The sequence below is a fragment of the Balearica regulorum genome, chromosome 2 (assembly GCF_011004875.1).
Source record: "Balearica regulorum gibbericeps isolate bBalReg1 chromosome 2, bBalReg1.pri, whole genome shotgun sequence".
Lineage (NCBI taxonomy): Eukaryota > Metazoa > Chordata > Aves > Gruiformes > Gruidae > Balearica > Balearica regulorum.
In genome coordinates this window covers 132,355,617-132,375,386 of record NC_046185.1, presented here as the reverse complement: position 1 = coordinate 132,375,386, position 19,770 = coordinate 132,355,617, and the positions used below count along the sequence as shown (strand labels likewise).

Sequence of the window (19,770 nt, the reverse complement as noted above, 5' to 3'; positions counted from 1 at the left end):
CAAAAGAAGTGTGTAGTATTCTGAAGGACATCAGGTAGTTGTTAACACACCAGTGTTAACCCTTTCTAACATCAATCGTAGGCGAGGGGCCACTAACTTCCCAACACTGTGTTTCTGAACACGCAATGTGTAAATAAACCTTCACAATTTAGAGATGTATTGTAGGAAACAATTAACACGTATAAAATATACCGAGGACAATTAGTACTACAAGTGCTAAGTATTTTTGTTATTAATGCCGAAAGGTAAGAGTTTGTTAATGCCAAGCTTTCAATGAAAAAAAATACAAATATAGAAGTGCACACAGAAATATGTTTCTTAAATAGAAATTATAGATGTTAAGGCTCGGGCTGGAAATCTTCGAGGACAGGCAGGATGACGCCTGCAACCATCCTTTTGCTTGGAAACATGTATCACATAGATGCATGCAGGTAACAAGAACTGTAAGAAGCAGATGCAGTCAATCATGCTCTTGGAAGATTCTACATCACAGTTGGTCTTAAATCCATTCATATTTATGGTTGTAATGAACACCTTGACAATAGGAACCAGGAAAAAGGTTCCACAGATCAGGTTTTCTGCAACATTATCCTCATGGCCTAGGATAAAGATCAACTGAAAGAAACCTAGAAGCAGAGGGATGCAAGATGTGGGGAAACCAGATTATAAATCTGAATGATTACATGCAATGTTTTGCTTAAGTAATATAAAATGAGAAAGTACCAATCACAATAACTGGGTCAGCCAAAAAAAGATGTAGGCTAGAGCTGAGGGCCTCCAACTAGGTTAACAGGGTAGCTCTTGAGCAGGAAAGAGACCATAAAAGGGATCTTCTCCCCACCTCAAATGATAGAACTTCACTGCCACCTCCTCAAGTTCTGAAATGCTGGAGGAGAACCCAAATCCAGCTAGGCTTACCTTAGAGGCTCTACTTGGACAGAGCTGGTAAGAGAACTTTTGACCTTGAAAAAGGAATAAAGTGAACACAAAGCTGCAGAAGCAGCAACCACCTTGGGAAGAACATAAGGTCCATTTACAGAGTGAGTGCTTTCATGTCAGATCTTGTCCTGCTGCTGCCTACCTACAATGGAACAAAATCTAAGAGCAAGTTAGGAGATTGGCCAAAAAGGAAAGCTTCAATTAAGACTTTGTGAATAATTTAACACTATTACAGACAGCCCAGAACAAGGAAGATGTATGTAGTTTTAATGCACTAAGTTTGCTTATACAAGCCTGCTACGGTATGACATCCCAATGTAAAGACATGGCCTGCCTCCAGCAATAGAGCTCAGAGTTAATACAAAGCTGCTGAGACCATCTATGGGTCTCAGTAGTAGCTCAGTGCCTCCCACTGACAGGTTAGAGTTCGAATTCATATGCACTTTTAGAACTACCAAAGCAGTTAAAGAAATTCTTGCTCCTAAGCAATTTGTTACTGTCCCTTTTCTGGAGATCACCAGTTCCACTGCCAAAAAAAAAAAAAAAAAAAAAATCACAGGAGCCCTTCCTAATCCACTTCAGTGGAGAGTCATTTGTCACAGCGGTAGCTCACATACTTTACTTTGGCCAAAATGCAAGGATGGTCATCACCAACTTGTGGGCAAGAAAGTGGAAGCGGTAATATTTTCAACTGATCCAGGCAGATCTGAAAGAGATATTCTATCCCTAATCTTACATTTAGATTCAGGTTAGTGCAACCTACTGACTATCTATTTGAATTTAATTAAAAACAAAATAAATTCCGCATGATTAAAAAAAAGCTTCAGCTACGCTGCCATTGCAAGCATTTTTAGAAGTTTAAAAGATTGATGTTTTTAATTAGGATGTCTCAGCAATATGAAAGAATGACTAATTTACAAAGAATTTGATTTGAGCTCAGTGAAATGGTGCCTCAACTTAACAATCCATATTTGTTATTTTTAATGAGTACACTCATTTTTTACTTCAGTTCCAGTCGCTGTAAACAGGCTATAGAGACAGCAGACAACAACGTGAAGAGTTTTATAATATGTGCAGTCTAGCATCTTGGTTGCTTCATAACATTTTTGAGGTTGGTTACACCTGAACTGCAACTAACAACCTAGATTTTAGTCATAGGCTATAAAACCAGCAATAAACAGAAGTGTTTACAAGTGATGTAGATTCCCCTTAAACTGCTTAATATTAGAAGAGTGCCACCATCCTTGGTCTTTGCCTTCTATTTCTCTACTTTCTTCCCAACCTCTCATCTTTTTGTGTTTGTTACTAAAATGCTGACATATGGTACTGGCTTTTCTAGACCATCAGGACTTACAACACAGAAATAAATTAAACCTGTAGTTAACGATGAGTAGTGCAGCATAAAGTGCATCCTGACATACTTAAGATATTTTCCACAATTTTTCATATAATGCACTTGATGAATTTCTGAAAAAGAAAATAGGGAAAAAATAGCAATTTCTTAGAGGAAAGTGCTAAAAGAGGGTTTATTTTTAATAAAAATATGTCTAAAATAATATGAAGTTGCAGGAAACATAATACTGAAACCTAATTTTTTAACAGATGGCAGTCATGCCTACTTCACCCATGCTGACCTACATATTTTTTCCTTAACTTCTATTAATATTCATCTTTCATTGACTGTGTTTTCCACAATTTTGCCAGTAAATGATACTTTTAGGATAAAAGGTCTGAGAAACTCATTCAAGTACATCTTTTTTACATGGTAAAATATAGAACACATAAAAGGAGGAAAACACCTTTACAAATCTTATGCCATAAAATTGCACTTTTGACAATTTTATGTCTTTTCAAAGGATGCTCAAGATTGAAACTCTATATACTAAGTTTTAATCAAGTCTTGACCACAAAACTTGAAGTTCGCAGACATTAAAGCATTTTCATAACTCACACTGTCTTCTAGAAAAAATATACCTGTGCCATATATTGAACCGAATGACATTATTTTCTTCTATGCATTTAATTGCAAAAAGATAGAAAAAATAAATGCATGTAGAAAGTGAAGAGCTGGAGGAGGAACGTGAAAAAAAATTACTGTGAATGGTAATTTAAGTAAAGAAAGTTTAAAATTTCCTTATAAAATGCCCCCAATCTTTTCTTGTAAGCATTATATTATACTGGTTTGGAGACAATATCATAAAATACGTCAAAAATATTCAAATCTTATTTTTGTTACTCCAAAATTACAAGGATTTACATGGAATGTCACATTAAAGATAAGTCTTGGAATGACCAATGGCAGTTGGATTACATTTGAAAAACATATATCACCAGCATTTGCAGTTGTCCAGTCTTCTCTTCTGTACTCAAAAATAAGGAAATACGTCAACTGTCTGTCCTAGCAGCAAACAAGGTGGCTGTGGGAGCTGGCAGTCCCCCAGCTCCTATTTCAGACTGTCCTTCTCAAGCATGCTAAGTTGCCTGACTGCTCATCAGCATCTGGGGAAAAGAGCAAGGTAGTTCGAGCATATTTTCACTTCATGTGAAATGGAGAGACTGCTGCAAAAATATCCTTTTGGAAAGACAGCTTTTTGTGGAGTAGAGGAGCTGAGCTTCTATGCAACAAATTCTTTATGGATGAAATTTACGAGCAGCATTTTGTGGTTAGTGACATAAAGATGTCGAGAAAATACCACACGTATCTGATTGCCTAACAAAACTGTGAAAGGCTTCACATAGGAGCAGAGAATCAAAAGGACAAAGAGTTCCTATTTTGACTGAAGGACCAGCTAGCCCCCTGATATCCCTCATTATAATGATCTTCCAGAGTAGAAAGCTTGCACTAATCTGAAGAATAATAGAGCTGTTGAAGCTATTCCTACATTGTTCCCAAAGCGAGACGGCTGAAAAGTTGTTTAGTGTGATTTTACATCACCAGTTCAGCAGGAGAACAGTGGAGGTGATCATTGCTTCAAGTCAGTTACCAACAATAAAACACAGTGACAAAACAAGCAAGATCTCATGTAATACTCCAGTATCATTTGCATCACCTAGAGACACAATTTTAGGAATAGATCACTTATCATGCTGAATGGGTGAAAAGGTGAAAGTCAAAAAATACAGAGTATAGCACAACACATTTTTTGAGCACCTGGTGTTGTATTCTGTCTCTTCATTTTGGTAAACTGAACTAAAACACTGTTTGAGCTGCATGCCAGTCTATTTAGGAAGCCTACACATCAAAAATCTAAATAATTTATATTTGTGTCAAGTACAAAAAATTCATTAAATTACTTTGAGAAAAAGATTCTGATCTCTCTCCTTGTGTTTCTCTTTCAGCACCATTAAGTTTTCCAACAAAGATTTTGAAAGTGGGACAAATGGGGAGCCACATGCCAGGCTCTGAACAGCATTCAGTGGAAGTTGACCACATTTTCATGTTAAACCTCCACCCCAAAGTGCAGTTCATTTAGACTGACCCAAAACTGCATTAAAAACTTTCACACTTCACATTTTGGTTTCACATGCATGTTAGCATTCCCAACCATACAAATTCTGACCTATCACCAACCTATTCAAAAACTCAGTATCATTCCCAAAAGCTGGATGTAAGTTTGCCTCTACGCCCTATGACATCTAGCAACTCATTTTGAAAAGTCTGTTATTTACTCTTGTGGGTTGTTTATACAATTCCAGCATACAGTGCTTTAAAATAATTAGAGCTTCCAGTAAACACTGCAATGCACTGCTTTTACTGCCTTGTGCAGAGGGATCTGACTTTGTACTAATTTTGCCTGAGGACACCACAGACTGCTTGAACAATGTTCACGTCTCCTGTTGCCAGTTCGTACATTCACAGGTCCGTCTCTCTCCACCTTCTGCCCTGCCCCACTCCCTGTGCCTGGAACACTCTTCTAGAGCTAGGCGAGGACATGGAAAAAGCATGAGGCATTTGGAAGTTAAAACCAGCAGCTTAACCCCCTTGTACAGCAAATTTAAGAGGCTTAAACTCACCAACAAGTGCAGGAACTGTCAAGTTGAGCGTTATGCATTAAGCATGAGAAAGTAAATACATGTGACAAATACATTTCTTCCCATGTGAATGTAATGATTCTCAGCTAATGTATCTAAATTAAGTCACACATTACTTATGTCTGAACAGAGTAGAACGACAATTAACATTTTGTACATAATCAACCACTGGCTTTTATATATTCCAAACCAATTCCAGGGACGCTGCAGGCCTCACTTTTCTTCAGCTGAGCAAGCAGCAAGATATTATTTCAACAACATCCACTTTGAGTAATCAGTGTTCACGTCCACATGTGCAGAAACAGGTTATTTCACATGTAGCACATTAAATAAATCATATGAAAGCAAACAGTTCAAATTGGGTGGCCACAGTTTATCCAAAACCACTAAACAGCCTTCCATTTGATCTTCCCTGTAACATACTGAGTCAGGACTTCTTCACCACTGGTAACAGAAATAAATAAATAAATAAATAATCATCAGTGCTGGTTTTCACAATCATTTCAGAGTAATCTCAAATACAAACGCATGCCAAAATGAGTACTACTTTTGTGATGGCAATAAAATATTATTTATAAAGGAAGGTACATCTTCCTTAGCCTGAACTTTATAACATGCTACACTCACACCAGCTAAATAAAGACCTTGCTAAGGACACTTTGTTAGACCTCATATAAAGGCATCCCTAAAAAAAAAAAAAATAAAAAAAAAATGAAGGGCTGTTGTTCTCAGACTCCAGCTTACTGACAGGAATTTTACTAACACTCACTCATGGCAGTTGCAGCCTTATGCTGCCAGGCTGAAGGACAATTAAAGCTCACTGGCTATTAGATCACAGTGGCCCCATGACAGAGTGTATTCAGATGCTGAGGCAGAAGCCCCCTAGCTCTGAGCTACTGCAAAGGCTGAACATTTCTGGACATTTCACTTAAGACCAGCATCACTTGGACTTTCTGCGCTGGCTGCTGTACTCTGATCACCAGTATGCAACCTGCGTGGGAGACTCAGGTGGACCGCAGCCTTCCTCTCTACCAAATACACCTTCAGTTGCTGTATTCCATTTATCAGGATAAGAACTTCTGCAGCACCTTCCATGGCAAAACCCGCAGTTCTTCCTTGTCATAAAGCTGCTTTTATTTCCAATACCTATGCAAAGTACATGCATGTTTATATACATGCTTTGTACATGTACAGCTACAGTGATGCTATCACCTGGTTCAAGTGCTAATGATCCTTTCCAATCAAGTCAATGTGCAAATTTATTTTTTTCTATGACAACACCTTTGTGTTTTAAATGCACACATTGTATCTAGCATGTTGTGGTCAGACTTCTGGGCTGTAAGTTAAATAAAATGTCATGCATAGTTACGTAACTGAAAAACATGAATTTATCTTCCTGCGGGTGACAAGCCTAAGAGCACATCCAGGCAAAAGACAGTGTTAGCGTTTCCTTATCTCTTGCAAGCCACTATTAAAAGGGCCTCCAGCTTACAGCCAAAGATCCCACTGCAGAAGTATTCCTCAAATTTTGTGCTGCTAGTCATGAATTAACCAAGTCTGAAGATGCTAACAAGATAAATGCCAAAATATTCAAATCTGTCTAAACAGATGCACACTAAGTAACCTGTGGCTTGACCAACAGAATTTTACAGAGGTATTTATATCCTACTCCATTAGGACTTCAAAGAAAAGAAGGAAACTGTGATAGTCATGTACATTGAGTTGCATTTCAGTCTTAATGAGGGTTTTCAAAACCTTTAAATTTACTTCATTTATATTTTTAAAAAAACAAGACAACACTGACAGGAATAAAATGAAATTCACTTAGAAATAAGATGTTAGCCTAGTTATGTTTTATAGAACCCTGAAATCTGTTCATGAGTTGAAAACATCTTTCTACTTCTGCTTTAAAAGACACATGTATTATACAAAGCCCAATATCTGATTTTAAGTGCAGAGACACAAAGTTATAAGGAATGAAAGAAAGAAAGGAGTGATAAGAATTTCCTACATTTCTCTAATGTCTCTAGTCACTATCCTCTACATCTTTCAGCCCTACTGTTCCCCATACTTACCACCACACAGAGACGATGACTATTGATGCATGGTGCCACTCTCCTACCAACACATCCACTTTTACTAAAGCACGGCCCATTTCAGTGATATTGTTTTGACATACTGACAATCTGAAAGATACATTTAGGAATGTTATGTGTTTCTTCTTTTGACAAATACTTCTGTGATATTGTTCAAAAATCTTTCATCTGAAATACAACTGCAGGGACAAGACAAACTTAAGAAGAACACAGCCAAAACCAGCGAGAGCTTGCAGGCATTTCTGAAGTGAGAAGGGAACAACCTCAAATGAAAAATGAAGTTTCTCATTGCAAGCGTCTTGAACAAGACATCTCAATTTTGTTAAGTGAGATTCAAGGATACAGCGTAAGGTGTTTATTCCCCCCCCCCCCCCTTTTATTTCAAGGGCCAATTTTGTTATTGTCACTGCTACAGTTTGATACAGCCATTGCTTTTCTTTAGCTTGATGTTTGGGGATTTTTTTATTTTATTTTATTTTTAGTTTCACTTTTTTACTTAAATTAAACAAGCATTATTTTTCAAGCGGACACATTAGGTCATGGCAATTGTTGCCAGTAGAAGTAATACACACTAGCTGTGAAAACAGACTTATTTTTGCCAAATATATCCAAGGTCAATCCCTATACTATAAATTTATTTAGCTTCGTGTATACCATCAAGGTATACACTTATTAGAATAGGATGTGCAATTTCTATAAACTCGAAAGAAATAAAGACAGCCTTTTTCACATCAGATCGTAAGTCACTGATGAAGATTATAGGAAGGGTCTGACAGAAGGGCAAATGTTTTATAACTATTCAGGATGAAGGACTGATGCACTTTCCACCATAGCATCTGGTACTGGCCAGTGCCAGGTACAGAGAGGTACAGAGAGACACACAGAGTACATCCACCGCAGCAGCCTCTGCACACTGGTCACCAGCATTCCTTCACCAAGGAGCCTGCAAATACAGGTTAGACAGAAATCTCACAAGTTGCAGGGGAAGATACTGAATCATGCCCTTAGCAGCTGTTACTTAGCTATCATCACCTCTTATTGGCATGTTCTTTCAGAGTTCCTTGAGAACTGTATGGCACTAAAAAAACTACACATAAACCATATGCAAAAAATTTAAAGGTGAAGTAGAAACTATAGTTTGGCCAGATAGAACAAATAGCCTTCTAGATTCAGTGTCTAAGTGAAAGCATGAATTACAGCCTCAGGGAATAACAATTTTGCATTTAGGAGACTTTCAAAAAATTTGGAATTGCTGGTCATGGGGATGACTTTGAAAATAGGCAAGTGAACTCCCTCACTCTCCAACCACCGAACCCTAGCAGGATTTGGGCTAGTAAGGAAAGAAACCTTGTCTCCAAATTTGATACATCCACGTATTTCTCTGTAAATTGCCCAATACAGCCTACTTCTGTAGAAGAGCCCATGCTGCACAAAGCCAAGAAAAGGATTTAACTGGGCCAGCAAACCCCTCACTTTTCTTACAGCCAGACAGTCACTGTCCTCCCTCACCCACTGCTGGCCTCCCTTCTCTTCTCTACAATACATCTCCTGACAACAAGTGAAATAAAAATGTATGCTGTCAAAGACTGATTTAGAAGAAAACCAAACTGTCCTGGTTTCAGCTGAGAGGGTTGATTTTCTTCATAGTAGCTAGTGTGGGGATATGTTCTGGATTTGTTCTGGAAACAGTGTGGATAATATAGAGATGTTTTTGTTCTATGGACCTATCGTTGAGCAGTGTTTACACGGGGCCAAGGCCTTTTCTGCTTCTCACACCACCTTGCCAGCAGGATGGCTGGGGGTGCACAAGAAGTTGGGACGAGACAGACAGAACAGGTGACCCAAACTGACCAAAGGGATATTCCATACCATATGACGTCATGCTCAGTTTATAAGGAGCTTGGGGGAAGAGGAAGAGGGGGGGCAGCGGTGTTCGGAGTGATGGCATTTGTCTTCCCAAGTAACCATTACACGTGATGGAGCCCTGCTTTCCTGGAGCTGGCTGAACACCTGCCTGCCCACGGGAAGCGGTGAATGAATTCCTTGCTTTGCTTTGCTTGCGTGCACGGCTTTTGCTTTACCTATTAAACTGTCTTTATCTCAACCCACGAGTTTTCTCACTTTAACTTTTCCAATTCTCTTCCCCATTCTGATGGGGGGGAGTGAGCGAGTGGCTGCGTGGTGCTCAGCTGCCAGCTGAGGTAAAACCACAACACAAACCAAGAAGTTTATCAGTATTTCAGACACTTCTATAGCTGGTCATACAGCAAAGAATACAGCATGTGCAACAAATTCCCCGGGCTTAGTGGTCTGCTGTAGAAAACCACTCACTTTTATTTACATTTTCATTCCTTTATGTTTACTTAAAGAGAATGATGAGTATCCATTAATACATTTTACAAACTACAACACTACAGATCATAAAACCTGAGTTTAACCAGTGCTGATTTAAAAGTCTTTGGTAGTTACTCCTTGTAAAATGTATTATTGGAAGCAAATTACTGTCTGATTGTTATTTAGAGTGTGGCAGTTAGAGCTTTTGCATATTTTATGACCTGTTGTCTTTCTCATTTAAAGAGCAGAAAGGAGACAGGAGAGCCGTGTTCTCTGTTTCTCAGGGGACAGGTGGATTCTGTCACCCCAGATGATGACAGAACATTAGAAATACTGAAATTGTGGTCACTATGGACAGCCTGAAAGATCAGCAAAAATAGTCTTATCAAAATGTTTTAACTTTGAAGTTTTATTTCTGCAAGTATGATGACACTACCCAACAACAGTCTACTAAAAATTATTGAAATTAAAAAAGCAAATTAAAGCAGCATATGTTTAAATGGAAGGTTTTAAGGGGACTCTGACATGGGATTAGGAAGAGCTGTTAATCACCCACTTGAAATCAAGGCTGCTTAGGAAAGTTATCATGAACTTTTATATAGCAACATCTTCTTCAGGTAATATATGCTGCCTAGTCTTAAGTGTCCTCAAAAGGGGAAAGGCAAATGGGAATTGAAAAAATTGCTAGTTCTTCACCTAATAAATTAACAAAATACCAACAAACTGCAAGGGAACAGCTTTTAAACTTCTGAAGTACAACCAGAAACAAATCAGTGTAGTGATTTGTTGTGCATTTCTGGTTCAGTAAGTTATTTCTATGTATGTTGCACATTTTAAAATTTAATTTAAAAAAATTATTTTTTCATTATTTTGACCAATTACCATGGAAATGCAGTTCACCACAGATCATACATAGATTTTCTTAATCACCATTCCAGGAGCAATAAAAAGTATAAAGTTAAGAATCTGATTTAGACATATGCAATGCCCCATAAATGATTACTTAAGCAAATACGTACAGCTGTCTGTGAAAGTACTTTGTTTTGCTAAGCTAAATTTACTACCAAATATTCACATATAGTTCATTAGGTTTTAATGAGAATCAGTCTTTCCATATCTCCATAAAAAGCAAACATACAAAAAGATTAAACAAAAAAAAAAACCCCTATAAAATTTTCTTCTGGATTTAGGTACACTTTTGTAGCTTTCTGATATCACCTTAATTTACATGACCACAGAGAATGTAGCATGTGTCCTCTTTATAGGCAGAGAACACCACCACCATTATAATCTGCTCTGTTTGTCTTTTCGTATCCTCATTTCATTAAAGAACACAAAATTTAGTGAGACGTTTACTAGCTATGAAAACCATCTACAGGCATAGAAAATTTACAAGTTTATACTACCCTCATGAGAAATCAAAATCCACTGAATTTTTCAGCTCTTATGCAGTCCATCTCCCTCCATATAGTAGGGAATCCAGTTTCCTTCAGAGTCCCAAAGTTTGAGCTGAATGATGAATGCTTTTTTTCAATTCTCCTGAACAAAATGTTTTCTCTCTAAAGCTGCTAACCAGACACTGGAAGGTATTACAGGTAAAACTATAAGCTAGACTGTCTTAGGGTACCTTACCTTTTCAACCACTTCTTGTTTATATCATTTTGTCCAGTGATGACAGCAATAAAATCAGCAGGTGTCTCATTAAGTGTTAAAAACTGCATTAACGAACAGTTTCAACCTTTAGAGGCAAAGAGTTGCTGCCTGATACAACGTGGCACTGAAGTTACACATAAAGGGACAGGGCGCTTTTGAAGTCCTTATCCTTACCAGCAGCAAAAGTCTACTGATGTCTCCCGATCAGAAACACACACAGCTTTTTCACTGTCAACAGTGAGCACTGCTGTCTCCGGACTTTTACTGTAGCTGACAGCATCTACCTTTTTATATAACATTAGAGCCCCTGGAATTAAAATTACTTCATTTTGTAGCACTTGACAGTTGTTAGCAGTTCAAAACACTTGCTGAACTACAGAAGTACAATTTTCTAGTATCAACATTTTCATTAATCATTTAGTATTAGCCTTTTAAAGTATAATAATAATAATATAAATTTCTTTGATTTTTCTGAAAGCAAAATTCCTGCTGTTTAAAATAAACTACTACTTGCAGCACAAACCCACCTGTAGATAGTAGTCAAATTTTTCAGATATTTCAGTATTGGGAGTAAAAAAACCTCCTCGAGACAAACATATACATGGACAAAACTCATGGGGGAAGAGATAAGGAAAATTTTTGGTACTTTTTAAGGTAAGGCATCATTAGATTAAGAAGTTTTGCTTTTCTTTAGTAACTTGCCATCCTCCAACAATACAGCAGCAGAGCCCAGGTCTCCTCCAGGAAATATGGAGGCACAGAAGTCACCTGGACAGAAGGCCAGCAAAACTTACAGTAAAATATGCTGCTGCATAGAAAGCTTCTTAAAGCTTTCTAAAATCATTTTATACTGTATTGCTCTGATGCTCACTATTGCACCTGCAAGTTACCAGCCAGCATGTTTTACTCCCTACCAGATGAGACCTTGCCTGGTTTTCTACCAGAATCTAGTGTTCTTTCAATATAATTTCAGCTGATGGGGAAAATATATTTTCCTTCCCAAAAGTTCTTACTATGGTTTTGCAACTAAAAAGCATGTGTCTCCACAGTAGACATTGTCTTTCCTAAGTGTGTGCCACACGCATAAAGTCAGTAAGTTTAAAAAGCTTATTGAACAAATACTGCAAACATGTTACACAGAAATGTATTTATGAAAGTGTATTAATCACTACTGATAATTATCCTTGGTCAGGTTTGACCTTTTCTCACCCCTCATATATGCTTTGATAAGATGTGTAACAAAAAAAAAATCTACAGATTACACACCTGGACTAACACATGAGGATAAAAGATTAAAACATATTACTATGGAAGCACACTGGTTGTGAACTTTACACAGACAGATTTTAAAAAAAAGTTATACGGTTAACATTTTACTCAGTCTTTAAAGCAATCTTTACTTCTCCTTGAAAAGTACCTACCTTAATAATCATAATATTTTTCTGTGTAGTATAGGAAGCTTCTTCAAACCTAAAGGAACAATGCAATTTTCATTTCTTCTTCAAATATCTACTGCTACAAGAACTTGCCTTATGAATTAAAGTGAGGATATAACCTTTTCCCAAAAGCAAATGGGAATATAAGGCATTTAAACTATGAGTCAGAGAATGAGCATAGGAGTCACTAGCAACCAAAAAACATACCTCATTCATGATTACACATGCCAGGATCGGGGATTTAATTCCACAGCCTCACTGCCATACTACTAAAGGAGTCCACCAACAAGTGCAACCTTCTCCTGCCCTCTCATGCAATTAGCTTGTGTGCAAAACCTTTGCTATTGCACAACTGGAAAGCAAGGGGCCCTGAAGCTATACAACAGTTGCTCTTCATAAGTAAATTTCTAAGGCCACCCTTGAAATGTGACAAATCATCTGCTTTCTGATGTATCTGAAGCATTATTTTTCACCTGGTGGATAAATAAGCAACTTATCAGAGTACACATAAGCAAAACCAAGAAAAAGTTCCCCAGTCTTTCTAAAAAAAAAAAAAAAGATAAGGCTGATGGAAACACATGTTCAAACATGTACTGAAAGACAGAGATGGTATCTTAGAGCTACTCTTAAGATGAGGGGCAACTGTTCAGTTTTGTGCCTGGAGAAGCCATGATTTACACCAAGGACTGACTGAGTTCACAACCTCCAGATGAAAAGCGCGTGCTTCTGCTCAGTAGGAGCACGATGAAAACATTTTCCATGGTAAGAATTCGGACTATCTGTATCACTTTCTGGAAGCAAAATACAGAATCTCACTTTGTAAAATCCTTCTTGTGATGCCAGGAAGAAGGCAATTTGTTCCCATTGCTAAAATGCAAAGTGACCAACCTGATTGTCTCTGGAACGATGAGACACACCGCAGTTGCTACTTTTCTCTGCATATAAGCATAAGGAATCAAAACTTTGAAGAACAGGAGACAAGATTCACAATCTTCTCTTATAAGTTACTTTGGCTACGCTAATTACTTATTTCAAGCATTAAGTTCATAGTCTATCCCAAGGCAGGAAGCAGTATCTATTAAAAAGATGTGAATTTTCATGTCTGAGACCTACTGTGTCCCTACTGGATGGGGAAGCATCTGTGTCCTTGACACCACAGGATCAAGGAGCCCACAACCTTTTCACACCATTTCAAGCCCAACATGAGCCTGATATGTTTGGCATTTACAAGTGACAACTTGCCCTAAAAGATGCATTTAAGCTATGACTGGTTTACAATGCTCTATTAATGAAACCCTGCCTATACATTTGATCCACCCTTTCCATAATTTCACAAACATTTGATTTCTACCAACACAAATTCTAAAAATGACTTTATTCTGTAATCATACTAAATCAGCAGTCCAGTTGTTTCAAACAGTTGCACTGTCTAATCAGGTATTATTTATTTAAGACCAAAGTACCTGTGACTAAAACTAAAAATTACAAATCATGCTCTTACTAGGTAAAGGTATCCTGCTTCTTCATCCCTCCTTTCCATAGATGCCATCCATGATGCTCAGACATATAGTTTTAGTCTTAAACAATAACACAAAATTGACTTGTTTCAATAGCAACTAGTAAGACAGTAAATTAACAAATATCCTTTTTCTCCCCCTCTCCACTCTCTTTCTGCAGGAATATCTACCTGTGCTACTATCCATGGAACAAGTTTGGGCAAGTATTCATAACTAAATTCAGAAGAAACATTTTGGAATTAATCTGAGAGAAGTAGCTTAAATTCATAGACATGAGCTCGTGCACAAAGAAGAGCTAGGGTTGTGCAGATTGGTTACTTTTGCATTTACAAGTATACACACACTAAGATTTTACCTCATTTTCCTTCAAAGGAAGGACTAAATAACATATTTTAGCACAGAGTTTAGTTCTATACAAAGAGCTTCTCATAAGACAGTTAGTAAAGAGCCAACAGACAATGCTGAGCTGCCAATATTCAGCTTACAATGTAAAATTAAATACCTTTCACAAGATTTACTATGTCAGTGGTCCAAGTGAGAGAAAAACAAAAATCAATGTACATAATTTTTGTACTGAAGAACTAAGTTTGGAATTTTAGGTTGGAAAAACTGAGAGAAAAAACAAACAAAAGGAATACACAGGAGTTTCATGAAGTTTCTTAAATAAAATTTGAGGATTGAGGATCACTTCCTTCATTGTATTTTCTGACATTCAAGAGAGCAGTAAAGAATTCCTCTGAAGGCTCAGTAACATGGAAACTGCTTCTATAACAGCCACAGATTCAGTTTTCAACTTTGTAAAAAAGAATTTAAGATAACTTTAAGGTGAATTCACGTCAACCACCAAGTACTGTTTCTTTCCTTTTTCAAAGACAGAGCTATTCAGTGAAATTACAGCATCTGTTAATGTGAGATTTAATATATCTCCAAAAAAGGGTGTTACAAATTAACGCATTCCAAGAACATATGCCAACAGGACAGTACTATGTCAGTACAAAAACAAAAATATTATTGTTAACATAAATACTAGTTCTCACTGCAGCCTTCTGCTACAGCTGTTAGGACAGCAATGAAAAATTCCATTTTTGTAACTGTTCAAGCTCTGTTAGTTTTGTATCCCTGTAGATCTACCACCCTTCCTTTTAGGAACTATCAAAATTGTCTTTCACTGTAGAACATTCTTGCACTGGAAAGATTAGGATAAGCAGAGTGAGGTTTTGCCCTGACTTTTTCATAGGTTCCCTGCATGAGTCCATGTTAAGTCATAAACATACCTGTTCCACAGGAACCCTCTCTGTAAATAAAATAACCACATGTTGCACACTGGGGTGGGGCAGGTCTATATTGATTTCTGTCAAGTACACTAAAACATTGCTTTACTATTTAAAATAAAACTTTCCAACATAATCAGCTATTTTCTAATAGTATTTGATAAACATTGCTATCTACATAGGTAAAACAATTCTATAGCAAATGGGCACCTCCCAGAGAGGGACCATTGTAGCAGTGTGGCAGTACCTACCAACACAAATAAACCAAGTAGAAGTATTTTCCACTCCTTGCTCTCCTCCCTTGAATCTTTTTCAGCTTCTAATTTATAGAAGCTGAGAACACACATGGATGTTAACATGCTTTACAGCAGCCACATCTAGCAAAGGTTCAACCCTTGTGCCTGCTACATACTTCAGTTTTCATGACTCATCTCCAGCTTTCCAGAGGAAAGTCAGTCCTACTTGGCAATATACAGCTAGCAATACCTTTTACATGTTCACAATAGAAACTGTGAGAAATTTAGCCTAAAAGAATTCACCAAGCTTAAAGCAGTGACTAAGCCTACACAAACACAGGTGTAAGTATAATGGGAAATTAGGGCAGAACAGCAGTGCTATATTCTGCTTTCCAGGTAAAAGATCCACATAAGCCTGTTAATACTCATTTCAAAACATTAGTTTATGTACAATCGCAGGACTGTAAGAACTGCATAGTTCAGAAAATCCAGCCTTCCACAACTGCAAGCAAAAATGTAAGTTATATGCTTGTAAGACCTACAACAACCTACCTGTCCTATGTGCTCTATAATACTAATTTAAGGGCAATAGGTTAAAAAGGCCAAGAATATATTTAAAAAAAAAAAAAAATGTTAAGATGCAGCACAAGCAGCTAGCCAGGAAGCTCAAGTGCATTATCAACGTCCCTACCCTAAAGGAGAAATTGTTAAGTGTTCAGGATGTACCACGAGTACATTTACATGCTATCAAAGGAGGTAAAACACCACAGGTGCCATAACTGGCAATATAACTTTCCTCCTAGTGATAAATCTCACAATTAGTGAGCACTCTGGCAAAAACCACACCCACCAGCCATACCAGAAGTTTTTTTAGTATCACTGGTAACATAATTGCAACTTTGCCAAAGTCCTATCTTTGGCTGCAGTCCATAAAGAGCATTTCAGAATGAAACACAAACCACAAAGACTCCAATGGCACAATGGGTGAGAGAGTCCCTTCCTGATCTGGTAGGTGACCAGTGGAAACCCCAAAGCCTAAGATTAAAGGGAACCCAAACAGAGTACAACCCAACAAATGGTATTTTTTCTAGTTCCCTCAAAAGTAACACAATTACCCTCATGTCAGCAGAATGTAAGCTTACATCAGCACAACTTCAGGATTACCTATTCCATTTCCTTGCTACATCCTTCAATTCTGTCCAGAAGAATGTCCCCTCTAGGCTGAAACTGGCTCCACATCAATTTAACATCTGCTTCCCTATAGGGAGGGCACCAAATCCATGACATAAGGAAGACTGACTTACAGCAAGTGGGTAGCCCCTCAGTGCCAACTATGGAGAATACAAATCTCCTCCTCTTTTACAGCAGTGAAAATCTGAGCAATTCCATTAGGCAAGATGTGGCAAGCTCATATGAGTCTGGTGTTGGACCTGAAAAACAAACAAAAAATGAGACGAGAAATAAAACTTCCTGCTGCATTGTCCTTTCATACCTGGGAAGCACGAGGGAGGTAAGGAGGTACAATATATGAATATCTGGGAAAATTTCTAACTTGTTTTTTGTGTGTTTCCACCCAAAAAAATATTTCCCTAAAATATAGCATCTACAGCTACATCTTCCTGTCCTGAAAGATATGTATTAGAAGTTCAGGTTAGCAACATACTCCTATATAAATAAGCAACTAAATTTTAGTCTACTAAGTGAGCAATGAATTTTGTAACAGAAATCTCTCTTGCCCCAAGGATCTAGAATTCTGCACAAGTGTGTAAGTCTACTGAGGGTGTAGGGAACCCACTCAAACATCTTGTCAGTACAAAAAAAAAGAAAGAAGAATCCTGCACAGAAAGATGCCAGGGGCACTACCCTGACAAACTCGTATCACTCATCAACTGTTGCTTGGAAGCAACCAACATGCAGTTTTGACATTTAGGCAAATGCACTTTTTCTGAAGACAATCCAATGTTACAGTTTTATCAGCCTACATGACTTCTCTGTAAAATATGAACACTAGCAAGCAGAGATGGCTTATGACAACGTTAAATGTGCTCAATTTCAGCTAAAAAGGATCAATAGTTTAGTCTCTGCATTCATAGACTGTATGGTTTGTCATTCCAATTATTAGATTTGAATTTCTGTTGCAGCTGGTCAGTTCCCATATTGGCTTGATGATAATCTTTCCAAAAGTCTGTAATCAACACCAGAGGAACCAGTATCTGCGTACCACATATCATTTACAATTTATAAGAACTAACACATCATTAAGCTTCCTCTGGTGCTCTGAGGCTTTCCTGATCTTTTTTCAAGATAAATATGAGAAACAGAGAATTCCTCAAATTATTTGTACTTTACATCCAAAACTGTTATCCACTGTTATGATTTAACTTTTTTTCTTAGCTATATTTACTACACACTATCAATAGACCACACAGCTTCGTTGCAGTAATGGAACTAAATTCTTCTACATTTCTTGAATTACTGACGTTACTGCCCTTATTTAGTATTATTCTTAAAGTGTTAGCAAATTTTCCAAGGAAAAAGTAAATCCTCTTCCCTGTTTTCATCTCACTGATTTTTAAGCAATAATTTTGCCTTCTCTTGTCAGTTGTCTACATTTAATAACTCTTAATTTCATGTTCACACTCAATTCCTTGCTGCTTATATTTGTTACATTCCTGAAAATGCCACCGCCCCCAGCTGGCTTGGAGTCTAAACATCTGAGATCTAATTTTAGCATTAGATTTTTTAATGTATGAACTTGCATATTTTTAATAATAATCCAAATATTAAGGGTGGAAGTTTTAAAAACTAAAACAAGAAAGAACACTTGATGTGTTAGCTTTGATATTTTATATCAATCTAAGGTTCTTTCAATTTGTGCTCCCTTTTAAGATTAGAGACCTAAAATAGCTATTAATGTAAGAGCCCATTGACATTTTTAGCTTGTAGGAGTGTGCAGTGGGCAGACACAGTTGAAATAGTAACATATTTCAGTGATGAACCAGCTTTATGATTTTATTGCTCAGACTTTCCCAAATCTATGGCTGGCATTTTTCCCAGTAGCTCAGAAGTTAAGCTGTTCTACATTTAAAACTTCCAACTAATCATATACCAAAAACTTCTCATGGTTAAGGCAACAAAATCACCTTATGATAAGCCTTTGAAAAAATAAATAAAAATACCTAGCTTTGAAAAACAGTGCCTTTAATTCTTTGTGTTATTTAGATGAACAATGTAAGAGAAATAGGGAAAAAAAAAATCTGATTTGGTTAGAGACAATTACATTAGTTATCAGGAGTATATTACATATCACATTGAAATAGCAGTGACCCTAGAGGGACCCCAAAGGAAAGTAACAGATACAAGGGAACACAACCTAAACACTCTCCCTTACTAGGCACATTAGGCCATCAGCAGTTCTGTGCTAACTTCCAAAATACATGATGGCTTTAAAAAAAAAAAAGTTAAAAAAAATCACTATCCCAAAATTAAGAAAAATAATTGAGCTTTTCAACATAGCCCACAAGGTCAGACCTTATACAGCAGCTCCACAAATCGTAGGACAGGAAAGGGGAGTTTCCATTTCCACCATTTCAATCTCAAAGCCTTTATTTAGCTAAGAGTTGCCCAAAACAATATCCAGAATTTTCCACTTTATTGTGCAGCCCCCTGTGTAAGAGTTTGGCCTTGTCTTCACAACTACAGAATTCATAAATTCCATGCCACCTAGCACAAGCCAAATGCAGGGGCCTTCACCTTCACCCACAAACAAACAGAAAAATTCTAGAGCCTGATACATTGGAATAGAAGGATAAATTGAACAATAAACATGTCTCTCAGTGGGTGACTACAGCTAATGTGAGCATCATAGAGGGATGCTCATTTAATGCAGAACAGAGAAAATTAATTATTTGGTACCCGAGGAAAAAAAAAAAAAGAAGAATGAACATGCATTAATTGACCTTTTAACAACTCTGCAACAATTCATTAAGCTGTTTTGTACTGTATTAGTCCCAAAGAAGCTACACATTTTTAAGTATTTCTGGAAAAGCCTACCAGGAGTGTAACAAAGACCTACTCTAGCAATAGAGTGTAATTTGGTGTAAATCTGCAGCATGCAGAACTGGACCCTTGGGAAGGAACCAGACAATTCTCTCCCTTCTCAAAGTTAACTGTTTATTTCTGCTGTGAGTCCTACTAAAACCAGTAGCAACATGACTACAGAGTGGGAAATGAATCCAGTTAATAACCAAATAGGA

The 19,770-nt window shown here is 37.3% G+C and overlaps 1 protein-coding gene across 12 annotated transcripts in view; it reads right to left on the bottom strand.

Moving 5' to 3' along the window:
• The window catches only part of OSBPL3 (oxysterol binding protein like 3), a 91,850-nt gene that overhangs the window by 56,585 nt on the left and 15,495 nt on the right, over nucleotides 1-19,770 (bottom strand). For 11 of the 12 annotated variants that reach the window (XR_012834106.1, XM_075745983.1, XM_075745980.1 and 8 more), the window contains one exon: nucleotides 16,819-16,944. The gene's annotated coding sequence lies outside the window, so the exon portion shown is untranslated. Of the gene's footprint in view, nucleotides 1-12,475; nucleotides 12,525-13,991; nucleotides 14,068-15,281; nucleotides 15,371-16,818; nucleotides 16,945-19,770 lie in introns of all 12 variants that reach the window. The other variant, XM_075745984.1, reaches the window with a different exon arrangement.